The sequence below is a fragment of the Pongo pygmaeus genome, chromosome 4 (genome assembly GCF_028885625.2).
Source record: "Pongo pygmaeus isolate AG05252 chromosome 4, NHGRI_mPonPyg2-v2.0_pri, whole genome shotgun sequence".
Lineage (NCBI taxonomy): Eukaryota > Metazoa > Chordata > Mammalia > Primates > Hominidae > Pongo > Pongo pygmaeus.
The window spans coordinates 137,350,603-137,365,988 of record NC_072377.2 but is presented as its reverse complement, the minus strand read 5'-3'; the positions used below and the strand labels follow the sequence as shown (position 1 = coordinate 137,365,988).

Genomic DNA, 15,386 nt, shown 5'->3' with positions numbered 1-15,386 from the left:
ACATATGTTTTCAGTTCTCTTGGGTATAGACCAAAGAGCGGAATTGCTGGGTCATATGGTAACTTTCTGTTTAATCATTTGGTGAACTAAGAAACAGTTTTCCAAGTCAGTTGTATCATTTTACACTCCCAGCAGCAGTGCGTGAGGGTTCCTTCATATCCTCCTCAATACTTACTATTTGACTTTTTGTCTTATAGCCATTCTAGTGGGTATGAAGTGGTACCTAATTGTGCTTTTGAGTTGAATTTGAGGTTGAGCACCTTTTTAGTGCTTATTGGCTATTTGTAGATCTTCTTGCGAGAAATTCAAATTCTTCCTGTTCAAATCCTTAGTCTATTTTTAAAAATTGAATTGTTTGTCTTTTTATTTGGTGCATTGTAAGCTGTTAAGCATACTAAGGTAAATCTAATTTAGGGAAAGCATTCACTATTTCAGGAAAACCAGAGAGTTGCAGTTTGGCTTTATTATTATTATTATTATTATTATTATTATTATTATTATTATTGAGACGGAGTTTCACTCTTGTTGCCCAGGCTGGAGTGCAATGGTGAGATCTTGGCTCACCGCAACCTCCGCCTCCTGGTTTCAAGTGATTCTTCTGCCTCAGCCTCCTGAGTAGCTGGGATTATAGGCATGCACCACCATGCCCAGCTAATTTTGTATTTTTAGTAGCGACGGGGTTTCTCCATGTGGGTCAGGCTGGTCTCAAACTCCTGACCTCAGGTGATCCGCCCACCTCGGCCTCCCAAAGTGCTGGGATTATAGGCATGAGCCACTGTGCCCAGTCTATTTTTAATCCTTTTCAGGCACTTATAAAGTTTTCGAAAAGAACGCTTGTTCACAGAATAACTATAAACTAGGACCTACCACCATCACTAATAAAGGTTATTAATCCAATCCTGAGAACCAAGAAAGAGGATCTAGGCCGGGCACGGTGGGTCATGCCTGTAATCCCAGCACTTTGGGAGGCTGAGGTGGGTGGATCACCTGAGGTCAGGAGTTCGAGACCAACCTGGCCAACATAGTGAAAACCCGTCTCCACTAAAAATACTAAAATTAGCCTGGCGTGGTGGTGCATGCCTGTAATCTCAGCTACTCAGGAAGCTGAGGCGGGAGAATCACTTGAACCCGGGAGGCAAAGGTTACAGTGAGCTGAGATTGCGCCACCGTACTCCAACCTGGGTGACAAGAGTGAAACTCTGCCAAAAAAAAAAAAAAAAGAATGGGGTCCAACTGAACTCTCTTGAAAGTCCTTGCTTCCATTCATGGCAGCACCTCCCTAGACCTCTCATTGCTGTGCCCAAGTGAGTGACCAAAGCAATCTGCTCTGAAAAGAAAGCAGCCTTTTAGGGTATGGCAAGTCGCATCTTTCTGTCAAAACCACCAAGAGGAGAGAGTGATATAGGAAGTGTGGTGACCTGAAGGAAATGACTGGCCCAGGGTCTAATGTTTTTTTAAAAGTTGGTTCAAGGAGGGTAAATCACTTGAGGTCAGGAGTTTGGGACCAACATGGTGAAACCTTGTCTCTACAAAAAGTACAAAAAATTAGCCGGGCATGGTGACTCATGCCTGTAATCCCAGCCACTTGGAAGCCTGAGGCAGGAGAATCACTTGAATCCAGTAAGCGGAGGTTGCAGTGAGTTGAGATTGCGCCACTGCACTCCAGCCTGGGCAACGGGGCAAGACTCTGTCTCAAAAAAAAAAAAAAAAAAAAAAAAAAAAAAAAAAAAGTTGGTTCCCAGTGTTACAGTTCTTAGTCTAGCAGGCTTTCTGGTTTTTGCCAGAAAGCCCCAAAAAAGTTAAACAAAAAAGTGAGTTCCCCAAGTGAGGGCTGACAATGAGTCTGCTCATGGACAGAGCCATCAGGCCCTGGTTGATGCCAGGGCAGAGAGGGGTTGTCAGCAATGGCTCTCGGTGGAAGGAGTACTGCTGATTTCCTTTCTGGCTCCTAGGACATGTGTTCACTGCCTCTTACCTTAAGTATGGGCCAACTGGTATATGAACACTCAATAATTGCTTGCTAATTAAATAAATCATTTTATTCAATTTAATCACTTCCCTAGGAGGGCCATTTGGTGCCTTAAATGCTGTTTGCATGGACTCTCCCACTCCCATACCCCCCACCAACACACATAACGGGGCCTGGAGGCCAAGGCCATTCTTGGCATGTTGCTATCAACTGTGAACTCACAGAACAGAGGAATGACACAGCTGTTCACATGAAGTCAAGTCTCCCATATTCATTTATTCAACAAACTCTGAGATTACCTCTGAGCCTGGTACTGCCAGGCATAGTCCTTTCCGTCAAAGCACTCACTATAGGTCTAGTGAGGCAGACAGACAACTAAATGACCACATACTCTACAATGTAGTATTATGTAGGGCCAGGAACAACGAACTCTACCTGGGGATATCGAAGAAGGCTTCACTGATGAGGTGATACTTGGCTCAGGGGTCATATAACTCAGCATCATGATGGGTTCTTATCAGGGACATTTGCTAGTGGGGAAAGGAAGAAAAAAGGAAACTTCAGGACACACCCAGTCCCCTGTTGGGGTTAACTGTGGGATGGAAGCCTATGTCTCCTCCCTGGCCTGACTTCAGCTTAGTCTTTTTGCCTATGCTGTCAAGCAAAGAAAAGGTAGAATCAAGGTCAACCCTCCTTAGTACAGCAAGAGGAAAAAGCAACCAATCTCCACATTTTCTTGCCTTTGTTTTGTTTATCAAGGGAAATCTTGTTCTCATTTTTATGGCAAATGTTTATGACTTTGAACCAGGAACTTGCCTGCCTTGTATTTCTCTTGCACTGCTTTATCCTGTTTCCTGAGTTGCTAGTTTTGAGATTGTATAAGCGTTGTTAGAGGATTTCCAGCAACATCAAAGGGCAGAGAGACTGCCTCCCCTGAACCCTGGGGCAGCTATGGAAATCTCTCTTGCCCTCTTTGCTAGTAGTTGCTTTTCCCAGGGAAAGGGCAGCTCTCAACACCCAAATCTCAACAGGCTGGATTTTCCTCTTGCCTGGCAGTATGAAAAAGGTGTCTTGGCTCCACATTAGAAACTTCTTCGTTTTAAACAATAGCAAGCAGCTTTGCCTGACTCATTCAAAAAAGGAATGTATTGGGAGGAGATCTAGTGGTTCACAGAATTGACTAGAAGGCTGGAGAACCAGGCTGTGAAAATAAACAAGAACAAAGGAGGCTGCGCAGCAAGAGCAGGGGACAGGCCGGGATTGCTACTGTCCTTGCGCCCCCTGACTCATGATCATTTCTCACCTGTCCCAGTGTCTCTCTTTTACTCATGTAAGAGTCCCAGCTTCTGGAAGAAGCATCAAATTGATTAAGTCCAGGTCTCAGGCCTGTACTGTGACTGGGCTGGCTTTCAAAGCAGGAGGGGAAGTTCTGTCTCCCCAAGACTTATACACAATATGAAGAAAGTGTTTACAGCCCTGTTTGCCGGAATGGTGAGTGAAGCTTAGGAGAGAAACTACCAGCAGCATGAGCAACACCTATGGGAGACCCCAGGTGGATAAACCAGTCCTTAGAGAGAAAATCGGGACTGGGGTTTAGTTGAGATTGTATTTCTCAGGAGAAACTCAAGTGAGGAATAATGATAACTAACATCACTTATTGGTGGCCTACTGTGAGCCTGGCACTACTCTATGTGATCAAATCTCCTTTAATCTTTATCTGGCAGGTATGTAGTATCCTTGTTTTACACATGAGGAAATGGAGGTTCAGGAAGGTGGGGACATCTCCAGGTTCATGGAGCTACTGGTATTCAAACTGAAGTCACCATACTTTGGAACTCACACTCTTTCCTACTTCACTGATTTTCTATCTCTGGGATACACCAAATTGAAGAACACCTTTCTCTCCCTGTTTCATTTTGAGAAATCAAGGGTGGGCAATGAGCCTGTCTATAAATCCGTCTCTGCCACTCCTAGTCAGTTGCTGTCAGCTGCCCTTTGCCCCATGATTCATTTGGTGTCATCCAGTTAAGAGACACATTCCCCTTTCATCTTGCTAGGTGATTTGCTAGGAAAGTCAAAAGTAACTTGCTATGTTGTTTTTTGTTTCGTTTTTTACTTTTCTTGCTGCTTCCCTTGAAGTAGAAAAAGCTGCTAACTAGGACCTAAGGACCCTGCCAGGGGTAAATGTGACCACAAACACAGTGCCCAGACTGTGATGAATGCTGGGCATACCCCCGGGTTTTAGAACAAAGTGTCCTCTGTGTGAGTAACTGACCAGATACGCCACAGTTAAAATCAGGAAAGTTTTCTAGGTGAATGTTTAGGGCATGCATTCTCAGTCTCCTGAGCCACCAGCCAAAATTCATCCACATGCACAGAGCATGCTGTGACCTAATTCTGTACCAAGTCCATCACGCAGCTTCTGTGTGCAGCCTGGGGTCCAGAGCTCACAAATCGGATTTTTCTTCCATTGAATATTCTGGGTGACTCCTCAGCAAGCAGAAATCGGGGAGGTTTAGCTCAAACAGAATGTTTTAGGAGAGGGGCTTTTTAGAGACTATCTCATCCCATTTTATGATCTGGACACAAGAGAGACAGTCTGGCCATTCCTGGGCCTGAGGAGGCTGTTGCCTTCTCTAAGCAATGCTTTTGAGGTCGAGTTCAGAGCCTGAGATAGTTTCTTTTCTTGAAAACCAAAGTGAACCCTAGGGGACCAGAAGAGCAAAGTGGAAAAGCTTATTTGCCCGCACCTATCTGTCCGGGGCCCACTGAAGTTGGCAGAGAAGAAGAAGCCTGTATCCATCTTTTTCATGAATCCTCTTTTGTCCAAGGATGTGTGAGTAACATCTGAATGAAGGAAGACCACAAGGATGGAATGGTTTCAGGCCTGGGGCTGGGGGCCAGGCTGGTGTAGAAAAGTTAAGTTATTCTGACCAAAGCAAACAGAGGCTGGGTGTCACCCAATGTCTGCAGGGAAAAGGTGACATATGTGTACTTAATGGGAACGTGACAGCCCAGCACTCCTTTCCAGGAACTGCTGATCTGAAAGGGAATCTGGTTCAATCCCTGGAACAGTCAGCCCTCACCCAGCCTCACCAAGAGGCCCTGCCTGTCAGGAGTCCCCACCGGGGAAGGCAAGCTTCATTCTCCCTGCACTTTCTTCTTGTGCACTTTCTACTTTCCTATAAAGCCCTACCTTTAGACAACTGTGGTGAATTCAGTGCATAATTAAAAAGCAAACAAACTTACCCCAGAAGAACATTTACAGTTTAGATAGACATTTGTGTATAAGCAATAATTCATGCTTTGTTGAATTTCTAAAAATAAACAACATGATTTTGTTGAAAGGTTTCTGACCTCTAATATACTTTAACCAGTACATTACCATCTCTGAATTATTGAGACAGCTATGTAGCTGCTGCCTAAAAGAAAGATACATCTGGGCTGGGTGTGGTGGCTCACACCTGTAATCCCAGCACTTTGGGAGGCCGAGGCCGGCAGATCACGAAGTCGGGAGATTTGAGACCATCTGGCTAACACGGTGAAGCCCCATCTCTACTAAAAATACAAAAAATAAGCCGGGCGTCGTGGCAGGCACTTGTAGTCCCAGGAGAATGGCGTGAACCCGGGAGGCGGAGCTTGCAGTGAGCCGAGATTGCACCACTGCACTCCAGCCTGGGCGACAGAGCAAGACTCCATCTCAAAAAAAAAAAACACACATCTGTTGCTTCAACTATGAACTACAGATCCACTGTTAAACCACACACAAAATCAAAGGACACAAACTTGGAAAAATATTTGCCACACATAGGAAAAAGTGTTAATCGCCTTAATATATAAAGAGGTTTGTTTTGTTTTGTTTTGTTTTGTTGAGACAGGGTCTCACTCTGTCACTCAGGCTGGAATGCAGTGGCACAATCATGTCTAACTGCAGCCTCAACCTCCTGGGCTCAGGTGATCCTCCCGCCTCCGCTCCCTGGAGTAGCTGGAACTACATGCATGTGCTACCATGACCAACTAACGTTTGTATCTTTTGTAGAGACAGGCTGGTCTCCAACTCCTGGGCTCAAGCAATCTGCCCACCTCGGCCTCCCAAAATGCTACTAGGATTATAGGCATGAGCCACTGTGCCCAGCCCTAAAGAGGTCTTACAAATCAATGAGACCAATAATCTAATAGAAAAATGAGCAAAGAAAATTGACAGATCCCAGATCACATACAAATGGCTTTAAAATACACAAAGTGGTGTGTAGTCTCATTTATAATACATGCAATAAAATTAAGACAGATATTTTTTTACCTTTCAGATTTCAGAGATCCAAAAGTTTGATAATGCACTAGGCATGGTGGCATGTGCCTGCAGCGGCAGGCTACTTGCAGGGGACAGGCCCAGGAGCTGTTGGCCACAGCATTCATTCTGCAGAAGGGAAACGTGACGCCCCAGAGGGCAGGGGTTGGTCCCACAGAGACTGGTGGGCAAACGGGATCACCCCAAGTCTCAATGGCACTGGGAACACTTACACACTCTGACCTGGACTAAGGCTGCCAGGATGGTCCATGGCACTTTAAAAGCTAAAAAGGCCAAGCACAGTGGTGTGCACCTGTAGTCCCAGCTACTGGGGAGGTGGAGGCAGGAGGATCACTTGAGCCTGGGAGTTCAAATCCAGCCTGGGCAACACAGCAAGATCCTGTCTAAAAAAAGTTTGATAATGCACTGTGTTAGTGAGTGTATTAGTGCCATCTCACACTGCTGTAAATAAATACCTGAGACTAGGTAATTAACAAAGAAAAGAGGTTTAATTGGCTCACGGTTCTGCAGGCTGTACAGGAAATGCAGACTTCCACTTCTGAGGAGGCGTCAGGAAACTTACAATCATGATGGAAGGCAAAGGGGAAGCAGGTACCTTTTACATGGCCAGAGCAGAAGCAAGAGAGGGGGAGGGGTGGGTGCCACATACTTTTAAATGACCAGATCTCATGAGAACTCACTCACTATCATGACCAATGGGGATAGTGCTAAACCATTCATGATGAAACTGCCCCCATGATCCAATTGCCTCCCACTAGGACCCACCTCCAATATTGAGGATTACAACTGAACATGAGATTTGGGTGGCGACACAGATCTAAACCATCTCAGCGTGCTTCTATACGTTTTTTATGGGAATGTAAATTGGTATAGCCTCTTTGTAAGTGTGATTTGACAATATCAATCAAAATAGAAAATTCATGTACCCTGTTACAGTTGTCTATTACCGTGTAACAAACTACCCCCAAACTTAGTAGTTTGCACTTTTATAATTATTGTGCTCATGTTTTTGAGGGTCAGAAATTCAGGAAGAGCTAGGCTGCGGAATTCTTCTCTGATCAGTATGGTGTCAGCGGGGGTGGCTGACACTGCAGGATTCGCTTCCAAGATGGCTTGGTTACTTGCCTGTCCAATGCCTAAGTGCTCCTTGGCCTCTCTTTCCCCTCTCCACATGCTATCTCATACTCCTGGGCTTCTCCATATGGCTTGTATTTCTCATAGCTTAGTGGTCTCAGAGTAGTAGCACTACTAAAAGGCAAGAAGTGGAAGCTACCAGGCAAGTTAAAGGCTATGTCTAGAACTAGCCCAACATACCTTCTGCTACATTCTGTTGGTCAAAACAGTTACTGCCACCCCTAAGCTCCTTATCCAAGGGGATGGAGAAATAGACCTCACCTCTTCGGGGTAGAGTAGTGGCAAAGTCACATTGTAGAAAAGCTTGGGAGGTGGAAAATTTTTTCGTGATTGTCTTTGTAAAGTACAATCTACTACCTACACTTTAACCCACCAATTCATCTTTTAGAAATTTATCCTGTAAGTGGACTTACAAATGTGAACAAAAATAAATGAACAAGGGTATTTGTACTAAAATAGTAATAGCAAAAAACTGGATTAACCTAAATGTCCAATAATAGGGTTATTTAGCCCAATTTATTTGTGCCTATGCAATGCATAGCTATGTGCCTGTCTTAAACAAACAAACAAACAAACAAGAAAACCTATGTACTTACTTTGAATAAACTCTAAGATATACTTTCAAATGAAAAAAATAAAGATGAAGGCCGGGCATGGCGGCTCATGCCTGTAATCCCAGCATTTTGGGAGGCCGAGGTAGGTGGATCACCTGAGGTCAGGGGTTCAGACCAGCCTGGGCAACACGGTGAAACCCCATCTCTACTAAAAATACATAAATTAGCCAGATGTGGTGGCACACCCCTGTAATTCCAGCTACTTGGAAGGCTGAGACGTGAGAATCACTTGATCCCAGGAGGCGGAAGTTGCAGTGAGCTGAGATCATGCCGCTGCACTCCAGCCTCGGTGACAGAGTGAGACTCTTACTCAAAAAAAAAAAAAAAAAAAAAAAAAAATTGTTTTTTTTGGTAGAGACTGGGTCTCACTGCATTGCTCAGTCTGGTCTCGAATTCCTGGCCTCAAGTGATCTTCCCACCTCAGCTTCCCAAAGTGCTGGGATTACAGGTGTGAGCCACTACACCCAGCTCCATCTCTATTGAAAAAAAAAAAAAAAGGTACTTACAGAAAGAAATGTTTCTATAAGTCCTTTACAATAAACCCCTGGAAATCATATATGAAACTAAGCCCTCATATGTGTTGGACTGTTGGGGACACACAGAGATGGGGAAGTCCTGTTTGGAGTCTCGCTGCTGCCACTGTCTCATCTTTCCTGCTCGCTTGCTAGTTCTGCTCAATCTGAAGTCCAAATCCTGCTCTCCTGGGAAGGCTGCATTGATATCTACAACATACAGTTCTTTACACTGGTCATGTTCACATGACAGCTTGGCCTTTGGAACCAGACATTAGGGGGTTAAGTATTGCCTCTACTGCTTATTAGCTACCTGACCTTGACAAAATAATGTCTCTAAGTCCCAGCTTTCTCACTTGTAAAATGGGGTTATACTGATACCTACTTCTGAGGAGTAAGAGGGCTAAAAAGATACATAGAGCACTTAGCACAGTGCTTGGCACTAAAGAAGTGGTCTTTAGTATTCCACTCATAGTCACATCACATTAACCATATCCAACAAAGAGAGTGGGCATCAAAGCAAGAAACCACAGGGACTTGTGAGGTGGGCAGTTGCTTTGCTTTGGTGTCATCAGTTCAGATTACAAGTGCCAAACTATGTGGAGTGGAGGCCCACCACCTCCCCACCTATCAGCTCCTTGATATAGGGCCTGGCCAGGAACAGCAAGGTCTGTGGCTCTAATCCCAGCTAAACACAGCCATCTAAGGGTCTCTTCAAAAGAACTCCCCCAGGCCTGAGAAAGTATTGAGATACTGAAGGGTGCAGACACCTCTCTTTATGTATTGGAAGCATATGTGCATGTTTCCACCCTCTCCATGCACACTCGCTCCCCAACCACCATCACTAACGGAGACTCCAGCTTTGTGGCAGTTTCTTCCCCCTTCTCCTCTCCAAGATTCTCTGTGCTTTTGTAATAATGATAGGAAGTGTCAGTGCCCGCTAGCCAAAGACCACCACGAGCATACCTGTAGTTGAACAAGTTGGGTTCATTGCTTGTTGAAGTGAGAGAGGACACGTAGCATGGGAAACCACATGGCATCTCAGGAAGAGAGCATTAGAAAGGACTTAGAGGATCTGGGTTTGGGTTAGTGGTTTTCAAGAGGGTTAAAGAAGCAGAACTTTCTTTTGTGCTGGATGCTGTCAGGAAGCAAGAGTAATTCTATGATTGGGTATATTAATAAATCTTAACTAGAAAGAGGAATGATTAGTGAGGCTAAAGCTGCAATTGGTAAAGAAGCAGCAGGTACTCACATTAGCTAGGACAGCAGGCACTCATATTAGCTAGGTCATTTTTGTGACTTGGACAATGTTCATGCTTTTGTATGTGTTAGACATGATTAGAGTGCTGTTGTTTTTGTCTTGATCCATCCTAGTTAAAGAATGGCCCTGTCTCACATTGATGCCCTGTGAAATGGCTTATGTCCAATGGGACAACACTAAGGCCTTGCTGTGAATGTCAGGTCAAATTCTGGCAACATCAAGGTCCAGCTGGGGCTTTCTGATGTTAGGGGTTACTTTTCTCTTTCTCAGAACAGAAGAGGTTAAGAGAGACGTGGGTAGGCGGGATTTCAGTTTTCTGGGGACTTAGGCAGAGAGTTGCTTAGTGTGTACAAGAGGTGAGCGGTAGGTGGGTGGAGTGGGTTAATAAGAATCGCTCTGGACTGTGTCCCCATGGTCCCTAGCAGAGAGTTGCTGTAGTGTGTGCAAGAGGTGAGCGGTAGGTGGGTGGAGTGGGTTAATAGAATTGTTCTGGACACTGTGTCCCCACAGTTTTCAAGAAATATAAGTAAAAAACATAAGCTTTTTTTTTTTTTTTTTTTTTTTTTTTGACACAGAATCTCACTCTGTTGCCCAGGCTGGAATGAAGTAGCAAGATCTCGGCTGACTGCAGCCTGTGCCTCCTCAGTTGAAGCAATTCTTGTGCCTAGGCCTTCCAAGTAGCTGGGACTAAAGGTGCGTGCCACCATGTCCAGCTATTTTTTTTGTATTTTTGTAGAGACAGGGCTTCGCCATGTTGCCGAGGCTGGTCTCGAACTCCTGAGCTCAAGCAATCTGCCCACCTTGGCCTCCCAAAGTGTTAGGATTACAGGCATGAGCCACCGCTCCAGCCAACATGAGCAATTAAAATTTTTTGTTGTTGTTGTTTGCTGGGCTGTCTTTCTTCTATTTTGATGCTGCTGTGAGACTCTGTGGATCAGGGTCTTAAAAACATTAAAAGTCTTTCAGGCCGGGTGCGGTGGCTCATGCCTGTAATCCAGCACTTTGGGAGGCCGAGGTGGGTGGATCACCTGAGGTCACGAGTTTGAGACCAGCCTGGCCAACATGGCGAACCCCGTCTTTACTAAAAATACAAAAATTAGCTGGGCATGGTGCCCGGTGCCTGTAATCCCAGCTACTCGGGAGGCTGAGGCAGGGAAAATTGCTTGAACCCGGGAGGCGCAGGTTTCAGTGAGCAGAGATCGGGCCACTGCACTCCAGCCTGGGCGACAGAGGGAGACTCTGTCAAAAAAGCAAAGCAAAACAAACGACGAAAGTCTTTCAAAGCCAAAAGGTTCTTAGGCACTGTCTTAAAGCCTAGGGCTCCAGCTGAAGCTGGTGCCTGAGTCCAGATGGTGTTGAAGAAGGAGCAGGGCCCAGAGGGCACCACTCTCAGAAGTTGGGCTCAGGTGTCTCCTGCCTCCGAGCCCCAGAAGACCCAAGAAGACAGAGTTCCTCAGGCTCCCAGTGTCCCTAGGAAGTGGCAACCTTGACTCTTGGCCAGAGTTCGGAGCCCTGGTTATTAACACCAATAAACCTTTATTTGCCAGGGATACTACCATGGGAGGACACGGCCCCTGAGCCCAGCCCTGCTGATCCTGTGGGAGGGGGAGGGCAGCGGAGGACAAAGGCAGAGACCTGAGAGCTGGAGAGGCTCATCAAAGGGCCCCCAGCCCCTCTCAGGAACGGAGCATTTGTTGGCAGAGTGGTATTCATAGGACAGAGTTTGGAAAGTCGGGGCAGGGGAGCCTGAGGACACAGCAAGGAGAGCTCAGTGGCAGGTGCAGGCAGAGCGTTCTTTGGAAAATGGAGATCCCGGAAGGTGAGGGCCTCGAGCGCCAGCGTCCAGCCTTAGTGGGTATGCGTATTCCAGCTCCCTAAGGACCCACTCAGGACAGCTAAGATGCACACAAGTCCAGGGGCTTCCCCGTGCTCCGCCCCCCTCCCCCCCCCCCCCACCCCGGTAGCAGGCTGGAGGGCCCAGACCATGCTGGGTAGTGGGAGAAATGGAAAGAAATGGGACAGGGAACAGGAGACAAGAGCCCATGGTGGGAGTCAAAGAGCTGGAAGAGTTTTGGAAATGGGGGTCTGGGGGTAGAGTTGATCAAGGGGCGAGTTACTCAGCGGGACAGGTGGGAGGCACGAGGCTCTGGCAGCTCTGTTTTCTTGGCCGGGTTTGGGGAGGAAAGCGGGTAGCCGTCAGGCGCCTAAGGGCCCGCCCTGGACCTCCCCACAGAGGGAGGTGTCAGGCCCCCAGGGACCCGGCCCCCGAGCATCACGGACGCGCTGGAGGACGGTGGGCGGTCGCCGTAGTCGCCCTCCCACCACCTCGCTCAGGCTTCTCCGGCTTGGGGCAAGAGGCCTGTGGCCCGCGCGGGAACGCACTGTCCACCCTCAGACCTGGGACTGGGCCGGCGCGCGGACGCTACCAAGAGGCTGCGGCTCCCGCCCCCGCGGCCGGACGTGGCGCCTCCCTTGCGGCCGCGGCCGGAGCCTGGAGGTGGCGTCGGAGTCAGAGCCCGGGGCTCTGATGTCACCGCGCGGCCGCGAGGGCTCAGGAGCGCGTCTCGGCGGGAGCCTCAGGTACGCGGCGGGGGCGGGGGAGCGGGAAGCGGGCGGCGGGGTCCGCTTCCCCCGGGAGGACGGCGGGGCTGCGGGCGGACGGGGGTGAGGAGCGGGTGGCGAGGCGGTGGTCGCGCGGCAGCCCAGGCGTCGTTCGGCCGGGACGTGTCCGGCTCGGCGCCGCGTCAGGTTGCGCCAGTGGAGTCGGACCCCAGCGCGCCTCTCCCAGCTGCAGAGCTGCGGGGCGGAGAGGCGGCCTCCTCTAAGCTGGCTGCGCGGCTCAGGGGCGCGGCCGGGCGCGCCGCGTGTGCCGCCGCCGCGCAGCGCGGTCTCACTCCGCCACCCTCCGCTCTTGCCCTTTGTCGCCAAGCATCTGGAGAAGCCGGGTCCTTCCTTCCCGGGCTCGCGCTGTCCCCTGCGCGCAATCCTTCCCCGACGGTGAACCCAACGGGAAAGGCCCAGAACTGCGCGGGGCTGCGGCCATCTGCTCTCTAGCCGCTCCGCGTGTCTCTGCCGCCCCCTGCGGCCGCCAGGGCCTGCGCCTCTCTCCCTCCCGTGCCTCGGCTCCCAGAGCTTGAACCCCAGGTAACCGGGTCTATCGACGCCCGCGGCCGCCTCTCACCGGGTGTCGCCAGCTTCCTGCATTTCCTGTGCATGGCACGGAGCTCGGGTCTCCAGAGACTGCATCTGGGGTGCAGCGACCGATGAGCCCGTAAACCAGTCGCACACTCGGAGCGCGGATGCTGCGTGGGGTGCGCTGTCAGCGCGGACAGGCTGGGAGAACAGGGGGACCCTGGGGACAGGGAGAGCCAGTGAACTTCCCAGAACGTCCGCCTAGCCAGACCTAGCTGCGGGTACTGGGGTTCGAGACGTGGTCCAGTACCCAGGAACTCATTCTGACAGGGAGACAGCGCCTACACAGTGAGCCCAGTACTGAGGGAAGACCCGCTGGGAGGGGCGGCCTGGATGGCCCCTCCACAGAGGGGTCAGATGTGAGGTGGCCTTGAGGGAGGTATGATCTAAATCCTGATCATTCGTTGTATTTGAGGCTGTCCGTTCTCCTGTGCCTCCTCGGTCGCCTTACCTGGGTCTGTTCCCATTGCCTTGGTGTGATTTTATCCACCGGAAACTGTCTTCAGCTATTTCCCTAGTAACCTCTAACTAAAAACCTGGGTCTTGCCTGGTCTACCCTCCCCTGCTGAAGTCCAGAGCCACATCCCAACTGCTGCCAGACTTGTCACAGACACCATGAAGCCCAGACTGAAGGAGCACTGGCCCCCTTGACAATTCCTCAGCCCCAGCTCCTCCTTTCAGACTGGTGCCTCCACCTGCCAGACCCTTAGCTTTGAAGGCCAATCTCATCTTCGTCTCCTTCCTCTCTGGCTCCTTCATTCAGGTGACAAGTATACATCAAATGCCCACCCCAACTCCCCCTCCCAGGACTCCAGTCTGGTGTCTTTCTAGCGGGAGTCTAGGTTGCTCCCTTTGCTCTGGAGAGGCTTGGCAAAATGCCTGCAGAGCTCCTTGAGCTCCACCTCTGAACTCCCTTTCAGCAGCAGGCACAGGCATAGCAGCCCAGCCCACAGGTGCCACTGCCACTGAGGCAGGGACCCCTAAGATATGGCTACCCCCAGCCACAGGGGCTGGCTGGACTGCAAGAGGCTCCCTGCAGCCAGACAAGAGTGAAAATGCCTTGTCGTTTTGTGCTGAGGCCCCCCAAAACACACCAAAGCAGCTGGGCCCTCTTGGCATGGTAGGTTCTGCAAAGGACACACTGTGAGGAGCCTGTGTGAACATCAACCTGATAGAGCCACCAGTGCAAAAACGTCTTCAACAAGTTACAGTCAATAAGGAAACACATGTGTAGACACATTTTTATTGCCCATTCAAGCTGTTTTTATTTGCTGAATTCAGAATGCTTTAATATAGTAACTCACAAATAAGATAGATTTTCATAGATTTTCAAGACCTCTTTTGAGGAAACATCTTGTATTTGGTGATCCCCATCTGTAGCTGCAGCAAGCCAAAATGGGCAGGATGGGTGGCATGAGCTAGTGCTCCCAAGCTGGACTCAGAAAGAGTAGGAAGAGAAAGGGCTAATGTCTGAGCAGTCGGGTGGGCTTCCTAGATGAGGTGACTGTCCTCCCAGGAGCTGCTACTCAGAGTAGTTTCTTGTCCTCCTAAAGTTTAGAGTGGAAATACTTTGCAAAAGAAGTCCCCAACCCTAAGTGTAAGGGCTAAGATCCTGGGCTTAGTAGGCATATACAAATGCCCCCAGGTGGGTGACATCAAGATGTTCTGGTCCTAGGTCTGCTGAGAGCCTCTCCTGGGAATGTTGGCGTACTGTCTTTCCCTTTTAGGAAACACCATATCCTCCTACCACTAACCCCCATACTTGCCCTAACCAGCAATCTGTAACATCCTCAGCCTCAGGGATGTGGGTGGAGGGTGACTCTGAGCTCCAGATAGTGTCTAGGAGGCTCAAATAAGCCTGCTTTTTGGTCCTCACCCTAGCCGTGGGCCACCCTACTCTGCACTCCCTACCAAGCAGCTCAGAGAATGCAGGCCAGCCCCCCAAAGTCTCCATAGTTCATAGGGAGCCCCAAACCTCAACATTGCCCTTTCCCAAGCCTCAAAATTGCTCTTACCCTGACCCAGGCACACCCACTCAACTCTTACCCTTGATCCCCCTCCCAGGACCAGAAGGGATTGATTTCTGGTCAGTCCTGCCCCAAGCTGTGCTTGCCTGCTCTGTTTGTACCTAATATTGCATGAGGAACCTGGCCAGTGTCTGTGGTGGCAAGTGCTTCACCCATTCTGTCCTCTTCCCCAGAAAAGACTAATAGGGAGAGAAGAAGGGTGTGCAGAAGCTAAAGAACTCTCTTCCTTCTCTACCAAGGCCACCCCTACATCTACTCCTTGCAAATCTGTTATTTCCCTTGACATTCAGCAAATATTTGGGGTTTTGTTTTGTTTTGAGACAGAGCCTCACTTTGTCGCCAGGCTGGAGTGCAGTGGCGCGATCTCG

The 15,386-nt window shown here is 49.1% G+C and overlaps 1 protein-coding gene and 1 pseudogene across 5 annotated transcripts in view; both read left to right on the top strand.

The window, feature by feature from the left end:
* Positions 1 to 15,386, top strand: part of SHROOM1 (shroom family member 1) — a 32,746-nt gene that overhangs the window by 11,953 nt on the left and 5,407 nt on the right. Inside the window, exons 1-2 of one of the 5 annotated variants that reach the window (XM_054487401.2) lie at positions 11,483 to 11,618; positions 12,134 to 12,379. The exons of 1 other annotated variant lie outside the window; for it this stretch is intronic. The gene's annotated coding sequence lies outside the window, so the exon portion shown is untranslated. Of the gene's footprint in view, positions 1 to 11,482; positions 11,619 to 12,067; positions 12,380 to 12,484; positions 12,944 to 15,386 lie in introns of those variants that run through there. 3 more of the 5 variants (XM_063665211.1, XM_054487400.2, XM_054487402.2) reach the window with 3 other exon arrangements.
* Positions 1,740 to 1,793, top strand: LOC129037687 (U7 small nuclear RNA; annotated as a pseudogene).